This window comes from Drosophila ficusphila, unplaced genomic scaffold (genome assembly GCF_018152265.1).
Source record: "Drosophila ficusphila isolate 14025-0441.05 unplaced genomic scaffold, ASM1815226v1 contig_414, whole genome shotgun sequence".
Taxonomy (NCBI): domain Eukaryota; kingdom Metazoa; phylum Arthropoda; class Insecta; order Diptera; family Drosophilidae; genus Drosophila; species Drosophila ficusphila.
Genome location: NW_025064328.1, coordinates 15,238,288 through 15,254,864, shown reverse-complemented (window position 1 = coordinate 15,254,864; position 16,577 = coordinate 15,238,288). Strand labels below are relative to the sequence as shown.

Genomic DNA, 16,577 nt, shown 5'->3' with positions numbered 1-16,577 from the left:
CTGCCTCCATTATCCCGGCATCTGGCTTATGGAACCTGTCTTATTGCTGCCCCGACTCCCGGATTATATATACATACGAGCAGGAGTATCCTCTCTGGTTGGATGTGTGCATGGCACAAGTGTGTATTTTTATGACACTCTGCTCTGGCTCGGCACTTTGTGTTTGTCATATTTTCTTACCGACGAGATGTCGGGGAAAAGCCAGAGGAGAATACGGGAAGGCCGGGTAAATTTCGGTGAAGCAGGGAAAGTCATGTACTATATATGGAGTATGTAAGTATTTGAGCAGGGATTTGGCTAGGGAGAACCAAGGGTTTACCACGGATAGTGCAGGAAAATTAAAAACTCTGCATCCATCCTGCTGGTAGGAGCACTTGATACTTGATACACGTCGTTTGACTAAGACTTTAGAGCGATTTCCATTCATCCCATTTAATCAGCTCTAATTGGCCCACTGCCTCCGCTTAAATGCCATCAATTTCGGTGGCATGTTTCCCTATCCGTTGAGTCTTTGAGTGTCTGAATTGGCTGAGCCCCAAAGCCATCAGTTAATTAATACAATTAATGACTTAGCCAGCTCTCGAAACCAGCAATCACCCGAGTCGACGACGAACGGGGCAAAGGATTATATCAGTTAGCGAGCAGGCTTAATTAACAATAAGCTAAGGTGTTAATAGCCCGACGACAGCAACCCAAAAGTTCGGTTCCCGCCCATAAATGTCACCCAACAAAATATTTAATCCCATTCCGAGACGAGAGTGGAGGCAGTGAACCGAGAGCCAGGTCCCCACACATTAAAAATCCATTTCAAAGGCTTAGGTTTTGGGCTAACAGACCTTCCCCTTTCCCTCGTCTCTCCTGCCTTCCCCATTGGCCAACTCACCTGAAAGTTGCTTACCTTTGGGTAACAACACGAAAGCAGCCAAAGCCAAAAAGGTAAACGTGAAAAAGTTGTCGTGCCAAAGATGAAAATGCTGAGATACATTTTTAAGTATCCATGTAATCCCCCTAACAATTTATTAGCCAAGGGCGCAGTCGAATAGGAGAAGCCAATTAGGTTAATGTGTCGAAGGGAATTGACTGGCTTTTAAACCTTTTAAATAATTTCCGAAAATTGTGCCCTTAATTAAATGTTTCCAGGCAGAAGCCTGGCCTTCCAGTTCCTTCCAGTTTGTCATTCTTTTAAGTTTAAAGGGACTTCAGAGGGTTGCTATAGAAATGCTTAATTGAACGTGCAGAAAGAGCGGCGAACTTCATTGGTTCGGCTGCAACTGCTGAGCCAAAACCATTTAAATGCTGACATCTGGGGAATCTGGAAACGTGGAAACGTGGGGGAACAATTTAGATTGCTGGAACTTTTGCCCCGCCCCTTGCCGACCGCCTTTTGCTCCTGCAATTTTCCGGCAAACTGCTCGTGGCGGGGGGCAAACACGAGTGTTCCTGAGACACTCACAAAGGGCCTGGCACGCTCACAGCAACCGGGCTTACATGCGTTTTCGTTCTCCTGCTCGTTCTCGTTCTCAGCGAGGAAAATGGCCACAGAGTTGGCTCTGAAAAGCCATTTATCAAGACATTGCATAACAATGGCGCCCTGCGCCCGGCCATAAAGGATATTCAGAGCGAGTTGAGCTTTATGATTTGAACACGTGTTAACAACACATAAAGGCAAGCAGCGATTTCGCCGGAGGCAAAGCGAGCAGATTCCACCTAAATAACACTGAATCCTAGATGGATTTAGTGAACCAGAAATAACTGAATCGCAGCCGTCCAGAGACTCGAAGTGTAAAATAAATAAATGTTTTTCTTGCGTCCAAGGCAAACACCGTTCTGTTCGCACTGCCTTCATAATTTTCACCGCAGCCAGCAAACATAATAACTTCTGAATGGCTGGAAATATTGCCCCTGGGCATGCGCCTCAGTGCAGCTCGCAAATTGCACGGATCATAAATTAAAATCAAGAGCGAACAGTCCAGGAACCGCATTATTTGCCAACTTAACCGGGGGATGGGGCGACTTAACCTTAAGACATAACTCATCCTGTCCTCTAACATTCAGGGTTATGGTAAATCATTTCCCCAAAGCAAATAACTAAATAGACTGGCTGTTTGTGATGAAAGAGCTTGTTTTGCTCCATTATCTCGGATGGCAGGCCACAGCTTTTTCTTGATTTATTAAACATGGTGAAGATTCCATTAAAATTCTCTCTACTTCTGATTTGAATAGTTTGGCTAAAAGTTATATTCCTTTTTTAAAAGTACTTGTTTTTAGTTCCTAAATACCCACCTTGTTCTCCCCGAAGACAATCTCCCCAGCCTGTTGCATACTTCCGCAGGAAAGTAATATACCCATCGAGGTAACGAGTACCGGGTAAAAAACACACACGTGGTGGAAAGTCGAGTGCATGCCGGAGCGGCTGGGATGAAAAGCCGGGCCGAGGAAAAGTGGAAGCTGACTGCCACAAAGCAGCTGTAAAATAGTTTTAATATCCGCCGGCAAGTTGCATTGTGTTTGTGGCTGGTGGCTTGTTTCTCTCGCATCTTGCTCTCCACTTCGCTCATTTCCAAGCCTTCCCAGTGGGGGTTCTCCATGGCTCCCCCTGGCTTCCCAGATTGTCACCTGCTTTTGGTAGCTGCCAGCTGTGTGATTGCACATTCATAACATTTCCTATCAGCCCCTCGCTTTGTGAGCCATGTTGCCGGGGCCTTTGAATTGAAGCTCGTTTCTAGCATTTGGCTTGCGGAAATTTGAACCTCGGCAAATCAAAGCGCTCCCGTCTCCCCCGCCCCCCAGTTCCGTCACAAAGTGTCTGTCACTAAATAAACTTTGATTTATTTATGCACACTTTGCACTCGAAACGGCCGCAGGCACTCGGAAAAATGTCCTTTCAGTCCGGACGAATATTTTGTGGCTCAGGTCTTTAGCGTCTACTTCTCACTTGCAACTTTTCTGGGATCCGAGAGTGTACCGTCCTGGCCTCTCTCAAAGGTAACTGCATTCTAGGCATCTGGTCAAGCTCCACAAAATCAGAATTTGCTGGCAGTTATGCTGGCCAGACAATTAGGAAGTACGTTTTCACATGTGTCGTGGCCAAAAGGACGAAGTCACACTCGCAAAAGAGGGAAAACAGCCATGAAAGTATGCTTAAATGGCCCAAAATGTGTGGCAAATGACTGAATCTTAGCACACTTGGCTTATTAACTGCATTATTGGCTACAGAAGGTTATCCCATGAGCTTTAATACAGCGAAGTTATACTATATATGGACTCGTCATCAGACAAGATTGTAGCATCTTAAGACAGCTTTTCGACTCGCCCTGTTTGTTAACAAGCAGGATAATAATAAATAGTGCTTGCAAATCATTATGCCAGATTTAAATAAATGGATCTTTTTCCCCGTATTTTCCATTTGTGTATCTGCTATTAGCTGAGCTCAGCGAAGTTGTCAGAGAAAACTTGTTGCCCGGATGAAGGATCTGCATAAATCCTCGTTAACGATGTCACATCACGTGACAATATGAGCGGAGCAGGGATTTAGAATCCTCTGCCACCCGTGAAAGTGCCATTGCAGTAGTGAAGTTGAAGGGGGAACTGTTGCCACTGCAGGAGTCCTCAAGTGAATCGCACAGCCTGCCCCCTTCCCATTTTCCGCCTCATCTGCCGAGGGAGTTCAGGAGCTCTGACACTCAACTCAACTCAACTCACAATGCCGACACGTTTGCTCTACACCGATTGCTGCATATAGATTGGAAATGCCGGCACCGGCGAAAGGCACCTGTTGGAGCGGAGCTAAATTTACTGGGAACGCAGGTAAATGAATTATCGCTTAACTCCAACACATCTTCCATTTTATCAACAATTTTCCGTGCGGCTGCCAAGCCTGCAATGAGGAGCTGCTTTCGATTGCGTCGAACCACAAAATGGTTTGGCCGTAAAGGCCAAAGCAATCTATGTGTTCGGCTACAAAGCGCACTGGAAAGCTGAAATTGTTGACTTGCTTTATTTGCCTGCTTTCGGATGTTCGAGTATTTTTCATCTTTGGTGCACGTACACTTGACTCGCACTTGTTCAGCATTCCCCCGGCATAAAAGCAATAAAATCACGTAGAAATGCGTTCAGAGATGACTTTCGAATGCGTATTCAGAGCCTTGTCCTTGAGTGAATCCGAATTTATTTATCTTAAACTCTACTGTTTGTGCTCTGCGATGATAGCCTCCCATTCATGTTCGAAGCCAAAGATGGTCTGTTATTAACCTACCAAATAAACCTTTGGTAGAGCTTGCAGTTAATGACTATGCAAATCGAAGCCACTTTTTGCAGTGCCTAATGAAAGTTCACTCAACAATCGATTTTTCCCCGTGGATTATTGCTGCTCCAACTGCACTCCAAGTGCAGTACACATCCGAAGCACTTGCCTTAAATCAAATTGCTGAGCAAAAACACAATTTCAGCAAATAGTCAGGAGACCGAGAGACGCCGTCTGAGGAGCAGAACACCCGCAAATCTAATGAAGAGGGCATTCCCTGACAATCGAAGATGCTTACCGCATCCAGCTGGCTCTGATTGACTTCAGTGAAGTATCTGCGACGGAGTATCTGGATCCGCAGGAGCTGGAATAACTACGAATGGATTGCCGCAAAGGAAGAACTTTCGAATACTTCAGTCGACGGGCACGAACGCAAAACGCTAAGTGAGCAGCACGTAAAACCTTCCTGATTGTTGAATTAATGCAAAGTTTGCTCACTCCCCCAGACATAACAATTTTCGCAATTTCATTTCTCTAAAGCTGCGACTACAATCATAGCTCCAAATAAAACTGATTAATCAATTCTCTTATCTCATATTATATTCTGCAGATATGGTGATTCATTTTAACAATACCATTTTTTCGAACACCTTCTTTTTCGCCGTGTAGCTATTGTTTTCGCAAACACTTCGCCCGCACTGTCGCAAATACTAACCAGCGTCCAAATTGGTTTGTTTTTATTTTTGGTCCTTGTTTGCCACTCGCAGCTTAAAAATATTTTTATGTGCTGCAGATAAATAAAACGTTGTAATATTCAAGCGCAAAAGGGGGAGGGGGGGACAGGCCGGGACTGCTCATCCGAAGATATGTTTGTATATGCTGCGCTTAAATGCAAACAATTTAAGACCGTTTTTGGGCCACAAGGGAAGTGTACGTGTATTCCGCGTGTTTTTTCTTGTTGTGCTGCTCCTGCTGTTGTTTCAGCTACTGCTGCTGCTGCTGCTGCTGCTGTTGTTTTTGTCTCCGCCACCTGTCGCCCCAGGACTTGGTAGCTGATATTTCAGCTCCGGCTTTATCCAGCATCCACATCTCGGGCGCACACGGCGTATGAGTAATCCGCATGACGTACGCGTTCGCCTCGTGTTTTTTTTTTTTATGAACGTATTCTGCAAGCGCAGCTGCCGCCGCAAGTTTGTGCCGAGTAAATTAAATTTTAACTGTGAGTTTAGCTTAAATGGAAAGTTTCCGATCCCGGCGGGTGAAAGGGTGAAAGGGTTAAGGGGTCGCGGGGTCGAGGGGTCGCAGGCTAAGAAGCCCCCGCCTTTCTTAGTATATAGTGGGTCTTAATTAAAACGCGAAACTTGCTCTTCATGCGTTTTTGTGCGCCTCTTGATGCTTAATTAAAATACTTATCCGACATGTTGTACAAGCGAACGTATCCGTAGAGTGTGTCAACAGCTGCTCAGCCCACACCTGCCGGCCAGGAGTGCTGCCCCCGCCGCAATCCTTTTCGTCCTTTTGACTCCCAATCCCTGGCAAAAAGTGCGCAATCCCCGCTAATTTGCCATTCCCTGCGATGTGACACCATTAGCCGGCTTTGCCGCTTTGCCGTGCTCTGCACATAAGATGAGCTACTTTCGAGCAGTCATCAAATGCGGTTGGCCAAAATGAATAATCCCTTTCCGTTTCCGATTCTTTTTGCGGGCACTTTGGCTTACAGCAGCAACTCTCGTTTCTCGTATCTCGTATCGGGCAATAAATTTCGCCTTTAAACGCCATTTCCATATCAGTAAATTCCCAAGTTCGCAATCTTCCTAATCCCGCAAGATATTTTAATTAAAAGTCGTTAGTCTTTCTGCGAGGAATTTCGTGGCGCAGTTTGTTCAAGTTGGCGCATGAAATGAATTATGTTAACAGCCATCCGCCGGCGGTGCGTATTTTGGCCCAACTGCTATAACCGCATTTTCGTTCGCTTCACCGTTTTTCGGTTGTCGTGACTGCGGCTGGCGTTTTATGGCATTTCTTTGTACTGATTTTGCGGCTGGCGGTTGCCGCATTGCCGCATTGACGCTGACAGCGCTGACAGCCAAGTGACTGATCCCTGCGCCATAAAGGATATCCAGGATACACGCATAGGGGACTTCTCGGCGCCTCTCAGACTAATGAGCGGATGCGCCCGTCGCCCGGCGGTTTGAGCCAGGAATTTGCTGTTGACGTCGTCGTCTGGCTTAAATGAGCTTAAGAGGTTTGTGCTCCTCGGCTGTCACACGGGGAGAAAACTATTCAATTTAAGTAATTCACTGCAAATAGTTCGGTGTGTTTGAACTAAAGATAGGTGAAGTAAATAAATAAACAAACTGCAGCAATTATTCGTTGAATTTGTTTCTCAGGCACTTTACTCCACTTTTAATCTCATAACTCATGGCGTCTCATTTCTATGATTAAATGCATTCATTTATGAGTTGCCTCAAAGTTCAAGCCACAAGACAAGGGTTAATTTTGAGTGTCAGTGCCTTCGATCATAAGCAAATTCCCTGGGGATTTGCCCCCGGCTTCTGTTTGCGGTTACTCACTCGCTTTGAGTGACAATGTCTTGTTAGCCAAATTGGATTTGGCTTGGTTAACTTTAAGCATATACACATATTTATTCAAACGGGTTTTTGCATGCACGCCACAGTTTTTCCGCCGGGGAGAGCCCGTCTTGGGGGGAAGTTGAAAAAGGGTTATCAGCACGCAATCAGCAGGCACCCTCGATCCCAAATGGAGGACTCGGGTCCTTCGTCCTGCGGTTCGCTGGAGCCCCCATTCGACTTCTGCTCCTGACGTTTATTATATTGCATTTTGCGAACATTTCTATTGGTATTTATGCGCGTGCTTCTTGCGGCGGCGCTACTCGTATTTTGTGGGCATCCTTACGGGTCGCATGAATTCGGTGGCAGGATGTGGGTGTCCTAATTTGAAATGTGGTCGCTTGACTTTTTTATGCGAGTGTTTGCGACACTTCAGCGGCGGCATTCCGGGATTTATTTTAATGTGCCTTCATTTTTTCGCAATACGCCATGTTATTGGCAGACACATAACGCCTGTCTATTTATGAATTATTTATTGATAGCGAGTACAAGCGACAAGAGCAGGGCTGGCAAAATACAGAGTAGACAGTAAAGTTTCGCTTGGCTTTGACAGCGGACCGAACTTGTCTCGAATTATCCATTCAAATTGGCAGCGAAAACTTGGGCGAAACTTTTCTGGTCCAAAAGCCACTTAGCCACCGAAAAGTCTGCAAGGGGATTCGGGCCAACTGATAAGTATGCAGTGCAGTGGCATCCCAAATATACTATATTAGGCCAAATTCAATGGGACCCAGGCGTAGGGTTGTGCTAGGGAGTGCCATCCCATCCCAGAAATGCCCAAAATACCCAGAATGCCAGGGGAATTTAATTCGATTTTCGTATTTAAATGACCCAAAACATCACACGCACGTGTTCCGTTCCGTTTGGGAAATAAATGACGACATTATGGGATAGATATGCGGCCAATATTCCGCGGCTCTACTCTGCATTAAGCCGTCGAAAGGAAATCTGATCAGGGCAGCAGGGCGGAAGGGTGGCCGAGATAAACGTGGCCAAAACGGTGAGAGCCGCGCGGCTGGTGGCCTCAAAACACTTAAACATACACAGAGGCACATTATTTATATATTACAAAATACGAGGCGGAAGCCGAAAAAAAAGGGAAAGGCATAAAAACGCCAAGTAAACAACACTACAATGTGAAAAAATGAAGATGAATGCGAAAATATTGCGTATCCGCCGGGATGGCATCGAATCGCTCTGCGGGTGGCAGGCCTGATGTTTGGCGCTGGCACTCGTGGTGACAACCCTCCGCGGCTCCGGTTTATGGTCCTTAAATCCGATTTCAGTACTTAAATCCTGCGGCACGTAAGTGCCAGCTAAGTTGTTCAAAACTTGTGCAATTTCAATTTCGAATCAATCAGACTTTATTTATTTTGTGCAGAGATTAGAATCGGAAATAAATTAGAATAAATATTGAGGGGATCTCTTGTGCCTATAGTGGCAAATAAAAAATCATTCATAATTCAAAAGTGCCTCAATAAATATATCGCAGGAATGCAAGGAAAGGCGGCAAACAGACGTTGAATGTGCCGTAAACTTTATCGAGAATCCGCAGACTAATGGAATTTGTGTATGGCATAAAAGAAATGCAAAATTGGACGAAAAACTCAACTAAAACCATCTTTAAAATGACGCTTCAGAAGACTAAAAATGTGGAAAAGGAGATAAACAAAGCAAATACACAATACGAAAACAAGGACGAACGGTGAAGGGATAAAAGAAAGGGAGAAAGGCAGAAAGGAGACTCTAATCCAAAATAGCCATCGCTGAGCTTGTTGCGGGACGTCCCAATCCAAATTTGCGACTAAAAGTTCATTTTTGGGCTTTCTGCCTGAGCTGTTTGGAACATCGAAAATCCCACAAAACGGTTTTGCGGTATCAGAAAGGATTTTGCGTCACTTCAAGAGGATTTCGAATATGATTTTTATTTAATTTTATGCAAAGGCCGAAAAAATAAAATTTAAAGTCACTTATTTCGAGCTTTTGGTGCGTACGAGTATTGACAAATTAAATATGCTTTAGCAGAAATTGGTTCAACCGAAAAAGTTCATTGAAAATTGATTGAGCTCTAAAATGGATTTACTTTTATTGCTGCCATCGAATACATACATAAGTCCGCAAAGCTTTAATAGTTAAATCTTTAATCCGTGGAATAATATTTTTGTTGCGATTATTTCTGAAAACTGAGCCAATATGTATATGTTCTGCTTATGTTTTGCTAAAATATTATTTGATGTTATTTAATAATAGAAAAACCGAGGGGAAACTGAAAAAATTTACACTTTCCACGCCATTTGTTTTTGTAAGCAAATTTGCATTTGAAAACTATACTTTGCATGAAAATTTGTTTTGGTTTTTGCATCAGCTCGGCTGCCAATCAATAAATCATTTCCGCTGTGTCTAATTAAATCCCATTCCCCTTCACTAACAGGGAGCCGCAGAGGCTTAAATTTCCCAAAAAAAAATAAGAGCGAAAGAAAAGCTCAAATATAAATCCCATTAAACTGGTAAATCGCCATGGGCGTCAATATGCGAATAAACTGGAAAGCAAGAAGTGCTTGAAAAATGGAATCATAAAAGTTAAAGTGCCTTCAAAAATACAGAAACAAACGTCCCAAGCGCCTTAAAGTGTATTACATTTCTCATTCTTTTCGTGTGCCTTTGTTTTTCCTCCGCTTCCACTCGGCTCTGGAAAATCCATTTCCCCTCGGACTCTCCGGGGGATTCCCGTCAACGCTAAGGCGACTTATGCCCGTCGACGGGGAGCGGGGAGGTGGGGGGTATTGGGGGCCTCTCTTCAGACTACACAAATTATGATAAGCACTTAAGTATAATAGGCCATGGAGCAGCAATCAATGCGGGATCCAAGTCCCCGCTGACTATTGGCCAAATGAAAGTCCGACGAGTTTCTCCGGATGAATCTCTGCCAAGTGCATGGTCACCGGTTCCGTCTCATTCTAATGCTCATCGGGCTGTCTCTTTCTTTTGGGCCAGCAAGCAAAATCACTTAGACGGCTGTCGACAATTTCGCTTGCCAGAAAATGTACAAAAATAATAGAAAACTTGAACTGAATAACGTGCCAAACAGCTATTCTCTCCTTGGCTCCCTTTATCCTTTCATTTGTGTATTTGCTTTTAAATGTTTATGTAGGAAAATAGAGAAAAGTGAAGAAAACAAAGCGCAAACCGAGCCGGAAAATGCCTTGATATGTGTCAGAGGCATACATTGTAAGTGGAAAAACTGAAAACTCCGGCCAAGTCCGAATAAGTTATGGCAACAAGCTAAAAAATGCTTCAGGCAACCCACATGCAAAACCCAAACTACTCCGTACCAAATAAAGAAATTAAGTTCGTGTACTCTGAATAATTGGTAAAAATCCGAATCCGAGTCCGAATCCCTTTGGTTTTATTTGCCCAACTTTAACGGACCGAAGCGATTTTATGCACACTGAATTAGAAATGTGCTGGGCAAACAAATCCTCGGTCCTGCACTTCGAACAGCTTTCGCACATGTCAGATGAAAGGCTCCCAAAGGCCCGGAAAAAGGAGTTTAACTGCAGGATTTAAACTGCAGCCATTCACTGATAAACCGAAACGATAAGGGCGGGGAGATTTGGCGAACGAAGGCATTTGTCCGCCCAATTTGACTAGTGCCCAGCGGCAAGCAAACCTGCCCGGCTGAACTTTGTGGTGTCCCATCTGTCCCCATGGTAATGGAGCTCCAAATCTGTGGCGCGCGATACATTCGACGAGCGGAGTTCGCCAGAGGAGCAGACGGATGAATGGAGGACGAACAAACAAGACGCAGGAGGCGCTTATTATTGTTTGCCAGTCAAGCATCACCAGGACTCGCGGTGCGGAACCCAAAACATCCAAACCCGAACGCGACCGCGGCGGAAATCAAAACAATGGAGGCCATCACGAAGGCCAGCAAAGTGACCGATGAAACGGACGGCGGAATACCATAAATCCCTATCGTGGAGGCCCAAATTCAAGAATAACAAGAGAACCAAAGTGCAAAATTGACTATTTCTAGCAAAAGTGCAGAGAAATTTACAAATGTTTGAGACTAGCCAGGGATCAAGCGGTTCCTAAAATAACTTATTTAATTTTTGCGTATTTAAAGTAAACCATTTTCGTGCAAGTTGTAAATTAATGAACTTTAATAAAACAAGCTTAAGGCAAACTTTGAATGAAGTGAATACCCGCGGGACATTATACCTTTATTTGAATCGCGTATACGCCGTGTGGGCCGGTCGGAGATACAAGCACGTCGCATAACGAAGCAATTAAAGGGAGAAAGAATGCAAATATCCGGCTGACCAAAAGGGAGCAAACGTAGTGAATTAATGTGGCGTCAAATTGAATGACAAGCCGCTGCCAGAAAAGGTGGAAAAAATACGAGAGGCGCAACGGAATTAAAGATGGTAATGGCGATGGGCTGATGATGATGATGATGGTGAGCGAGGAGCCAAGGAAATGGGACGACAATTTCATTTCAAAAATGCAAGATGCCGTGATGAAGCTGATAAAAACGAAGTGGATTCCTCCCGGAATTATAAACAGCTGTAAGAAGGAGCCGGGAACCCGGGACAGCGATGCCATGCAGTCCGTCCGCCAGGATCCGTAACAAGGGTCTGGACACAGACACACTGACACCCAGACACACAGACAGACCGACTCACAGAATCGGAGACTCGGAGACAGACGCAGAGGCGGACAGGTCTCCACCTGCCCCGTCCTGCCGAAGGACGACTCTCTGTCACGTTTCAGTTAGTCAAATGAAACGAAGAGGTGGACAGTGCTGCGGGCCAGGACAGAAAAATGGCGAACGGAATTACATAAAGCGAGTTCCATAATGAAGACGACGTCCTCCGCTCGGCTGGCAATCCATTTAAGTCCCGTCAAAGGGTTCTCGAAGTCCGCCCGGAGACAGCATCCAGGATCCAGGATCCAGGATCCAAGGAGCAGAGGCGGTGAGACTGCATTTTAATTGAAGTCTGCAGACAGGCAATCCGGCAAAATATTTGCTACACACACTTGCTTGAGTAAACATTCTCAAATAATTGGCAGCAGACATTGTTGTGATTCGCCATTCGCCTTCTGTTTGCGACTCGATTACATTTAAAAGTTCTTTGAGGCGTTCGATTTGGAGCAGAGTCATGAATTTTTCATGAATTTCCCATAAATGATTTTATTGCTCGATACCGGCAGGCAAAAGAACGCAGCGGAGCGATCCATAAAACAAAATAAATGCTTCGTTAGAAGCCCTTGTGTGCCCTCGGATAATTTAATATTTTCTTTGACACTCGAAATCCAAACAATTCCTTGGGCCATAAATGAGTGCTTTGTCATGATTTCTTTCATTACAGACCGACACCAAATGACAAACCACACACAAGAAATGCCAAAGTCAACGAACGACTGCACACACAATCCGGGCAGGTTTAATGAGAGTAGAGTTTCTGCCACCCCCCCGCATATACGGAGTACATATATCCGTGCCCCCGGAGAAGTCCCTTCCCGCCCAACTATCCAGATCCCAGAACCCAGTACCCAGAACCCAGTACCCGTACCCTTCCCGCCGTACCAGTGTGTGTGCAAATTATTATCCCAGCCACATACACACACAGATATTCGTTTGAGTGTTGATTTACATTTTTGATTTATTTTATTTATTTAAGCCCATGCCTTGTGTCTCTGTGGGTGTGTCGTCGTCTAGGCCACAGAAACGCCAAAGCAACAAAGCTGGCAAAAATATTGCTGCCCATAATTTTCATGCTCTCATTCGGGTTTTTTCCTTCTTTTCCTCTCGGTTTTGTGGATTTATCGCAGATTTTGTTCTTTATGTAAGTGTTTTGTTTCCCTCTTTGTTCTGGCCCTATGTTTTGGTATTTCACAAGCGGAGCTACTTGAGCGGAATTATCATTGGCAGATCTGCAAATGCCTCAATGGCTTACGGAGATTTACAAATGGCCTGCTGACCTCGGGTTCAAATTACCAGACAACCAGGAGTTGCAGAGAGCAGGCTTATGTTAATAACAAGCTAAGTAGGCAGCCTTTTTGCCGCCCTTTTAGACTTTTCAAAATTGCCAAGCAAATTGGTGGGAATCATCAGTTCATTTAATGTATGATCAAGTAATGGCAAATGTATTAATCAGAGACCATGTCTTACTCTTGTTTTGAATCAATGTGTTTTGGATATTAATAATCCTTCTTTAAATTCAAACAATTTATCCATTTAGCCGCATTTATCCAAGACGAGCTGGCAAACTAATAGGTCAATCACCAGGTAATTTAATCTGCCATGCTGCAGTACTCTAGTGCTTAATGGGCCATGAGCCGTAAATTATATTCTTCCAACGGGCTGCAAATTTATTACCAGTAAAATTTATGTTAACGGCCAGTCGGTAATTATTTTATTTGCCTGCGGAATTGGATGTTTTGGCCAAGAGCTTTGCTGTTTCAAGGGCAGAACCCCCGCAGATGCGAATGAAAATTAACGGTGCGGCCAAGACAAACAAATAAACACTGGAGCACCTCGACCCAAATTAAACAGCCTGCCCGAGTGTCACGCCTAACGAGCCTCCACTGTAGCTGGTCGAGTGGCTCGTGTGTTGTGTGCCTTTCATAATTATGTGAGCGCATTACTCATGAGCAGCCAAATGCAAACAGGACAGTGCCAGATGCAGGGCGCTGGTCCGGTACCGAGGAGTACCCACTGTAACTAGGCAAACATTAGCCGTATATTATGGCTAATTTAATTGACTTGCCCAGTTCGCCTTTGCCCCTGGCCATGTGTTCTGTTGTGCTGCGTTGTATTGTGTTTGCTGTTTGCAGTTGCAGGGGAAAAGGGAAAAAGGGGAAAAGGGGAGTTCGATTCGTCATGTTTGCCTGTGCGTGCGGTCCCTTTGATGTTTTGCAGACTCGTCGAGGAATGTCCTTATTGACAACACAAGTGCTCGAAATTCCAGTCGGCGAAATGTCGAGCACAATCTTTGTTATTAAAGAGGTGAATTCGAGAAACTTTATGAACTGTACAACGAGCAATGAAATCGAGCCACAGGAGTAATTTCAATTTCAATCGGTCTTAAACAAACTTATAACAAAAGTTGTTAAGCTTCTCAGTGTCTTTTCATAATAGGATTGTTAAATACTAAATTGAAATTCCCTTAATTGTCCTCTCAGAGCCATTAAATTGGATCACCAAAAAACAACATTTCTTGAATGGTGACAAGGTCCTGAAGTACTCTTGCCCAATAAAATATTGAATAATATTTCTGGAATGCCTTCATCTTCACAATGGATGTGCAGTCAATCCCTTCAAGCAGAATGAAGTTGTCAAGCGTTTTGGCATATGCCATTCCCCAGCATCAGAGACCATTCTCCTGCGACATGTTCAATTTCTGGTGCCGATGTTCCGGGGAAGATGTATGTGGGCATGGAATAGCTCCTTGTGGGCCCAGCATGCTCTATATTCACTTAATTATAGATGCGACACGCACAATTTCTGGCCCTTCTCGGAGGGCATTGTAATGTGTTCCTTACCCGGAACTGTGGGGATATTTATGCGACTGGGTATGACCCTCTGGGATTCCTGGGCTTTTTATGTCCCCTTCATAATGGGCACGAACCTACAATAAAGTGGCAATTACCAGGAGTAGTAGCACATGGAAACAGCCAACAAAGGCATATTTCGCTTTTGAAAACAATTGCTAATTGGTCTCTCAAGATACACTTCAGCTGAGGAGTCATGTAAATCATGAATTTAAAATCCATCAAAAAGTTACTTCCTTTATTTCATTAACTCCACCTCATTCAACTTGCATAAATTTGTTTAGCTTAGCTCTAGATAAGCACGTGCCCTTTAAGGGGTTATATACCTTTTTCAGAATCAAAAAATCGAAAAAAATTTTATGATTTTTTTTTGATGTACATACTTTCAACAATTTTTCTGCAAAATTTTGTAGAGATCGGGGCACTAGAACCTAAGATACAGCCGTTCATAGCGCACGGTGTGCATGACTACCTAATGTCCGCCAAAACTTTAACCGCGATTATCTCGGAATCGCATTTTTGAGAAAAGGTCATTGCGGTGAGCACGATATCTCGGTAACCACTACATCGATCGATTTGAAATTTTGGGGGATTGTTTGTAGATACAATAGCTAGTTCGTGAACGAAGGAATTTTTTTTTCGACAATTTTTTCTATTTTTTTGGGGCGAAAAACTAAATTATTAGACCTCGAAAAATCGGTTTTTTTGAAAAAATAATCACTGTAACTGTAAAAAAATTTTTTCGTAAAATCCTTCGTTCACGAACTAGGTAACACTATATACTAACGTAGTTTTTTTCATTTTTTTTTAAGTTGAGCCGTTTTCTTGTTTTCATGCTCACCGCAAGCCTCTAATGAAAAAAGGACTTCTGCGGGAAGGACTATAACTTCCACAATACTCAAAAATTTCACTCGAAATTTTATACGAATTAAGTTAAGGACACGTACTTTGATAAAATTGTTATTGAATTTAAATAAAACAATGGTAACATGCTAAAAAAAAATAAATAAAAACCATGTATTTCTCTGGTGAAAAAGGTATATAACCCCTTAAATGAAACATCACTCATACGCAGTGTTGTTCAACGGAAAGGATGTAACAAAACCTGGCTTGTACTGCACTCCCAAACACAGTCAAAAAAGAAGGAAAACAATTATTTTCCTTGGAGGTGCCCCAAGCCAGGTTCATCGATTCGCTTGGGAAAAAACGCAGGCTCCTGAATAAGGCAAAAAACGAACAGCATCTGCTGCACTTACCATTCACATCACACGTTCAATCTGTTCACTTTGCTGGCGGTTCACGTAGTTAACCAAACAAGGATCGAAAGGCTGCAAAAAGTGCACGGCAGTTTTTTCTCGGCAAACCCAGCTCTGCAGTTCAGCCGGAAAAGAATGTGAAACCGCGGCAGCTTTGCTTAACTAAATTTTGTTGTCAAAACTTCAATTGCGGGGGGCCCACTGCACGGAAAGTTCGGCCCAAAACATTTTGACAGGCCGGAAAGAGCGACGGGCGAGTGGTGAATGGGGAAGGGTGAAGGGTTGGGCCAAAAAACTTTTGCGGAAAGTGGCTAACGTGTGAGGAGGCGACCGAATGGGCCGAGTTTCAGTTACGAGCGCACTTAACTATCACGGCCAACTTTTCAGCACTTAACAACACTTGAGCGAAACTTTTCGCCAACCGCATGGACTTGTATGGCAATATGTTAGGCCCTATCTGTGGCTAATTCGTGGTCTCCGGCCGATCAGACCGATTGAGTTCTCCTGGCTGTCCAGCGCCCAAGTTCGAGCCACGAGACCGATTTTCCGACCAACTCGAGAGCCTTGCAGCCGCTTGCAACCGCCTCGTCGAAGGAATCACCGCAAACTGTCTGAGCGTGGCCAAGTCCCCAGACAGCAGACTGTTGGCCCGGTCCTGCCAGTCCTGCCGAGTCCTCGATGCCGAGCAGCATCGCCTTCATGAATGGGGCGATGTTTGCGGAACGCCCGGCATCGGAACCCCGCCCGCGCATGCCCACACGGCGTATGCAAGATTTATGACAGTCGCGCTCGGAGAAGCACCCGAAAACATCGAAAACACGTGGCGACCTCCAACAAGTGTGATAAGCGCGATAACGCGCCAACGCAAACGCACCGCTTTTTTCGCCACTC

General features: G+C 44.4%; 1 protein-coding gene across 1 annotated transcript in view; it reads right to left on the bottom strand.

Moving 5' to 3' along the window:
• Positions 1–16,268, bottom strand: part of LOC108101932 (5-hydroxytryptamine receptor 1A) — a 36,020-nt gene extending 19,752 nt beyond the window's left edge. The window contains exon 1 of the mRNA XM_017206515.1: positions 15,687–16,268. The gene's annotated coding sequence lies outside the window, so the exon portion shown is untranslated. The remainder of the gene's footprint in view (positions 1–15,686) is intronic.
• Between the last annotated feature and the right edge of the window lie 309 nt (positions 16,269–16,577).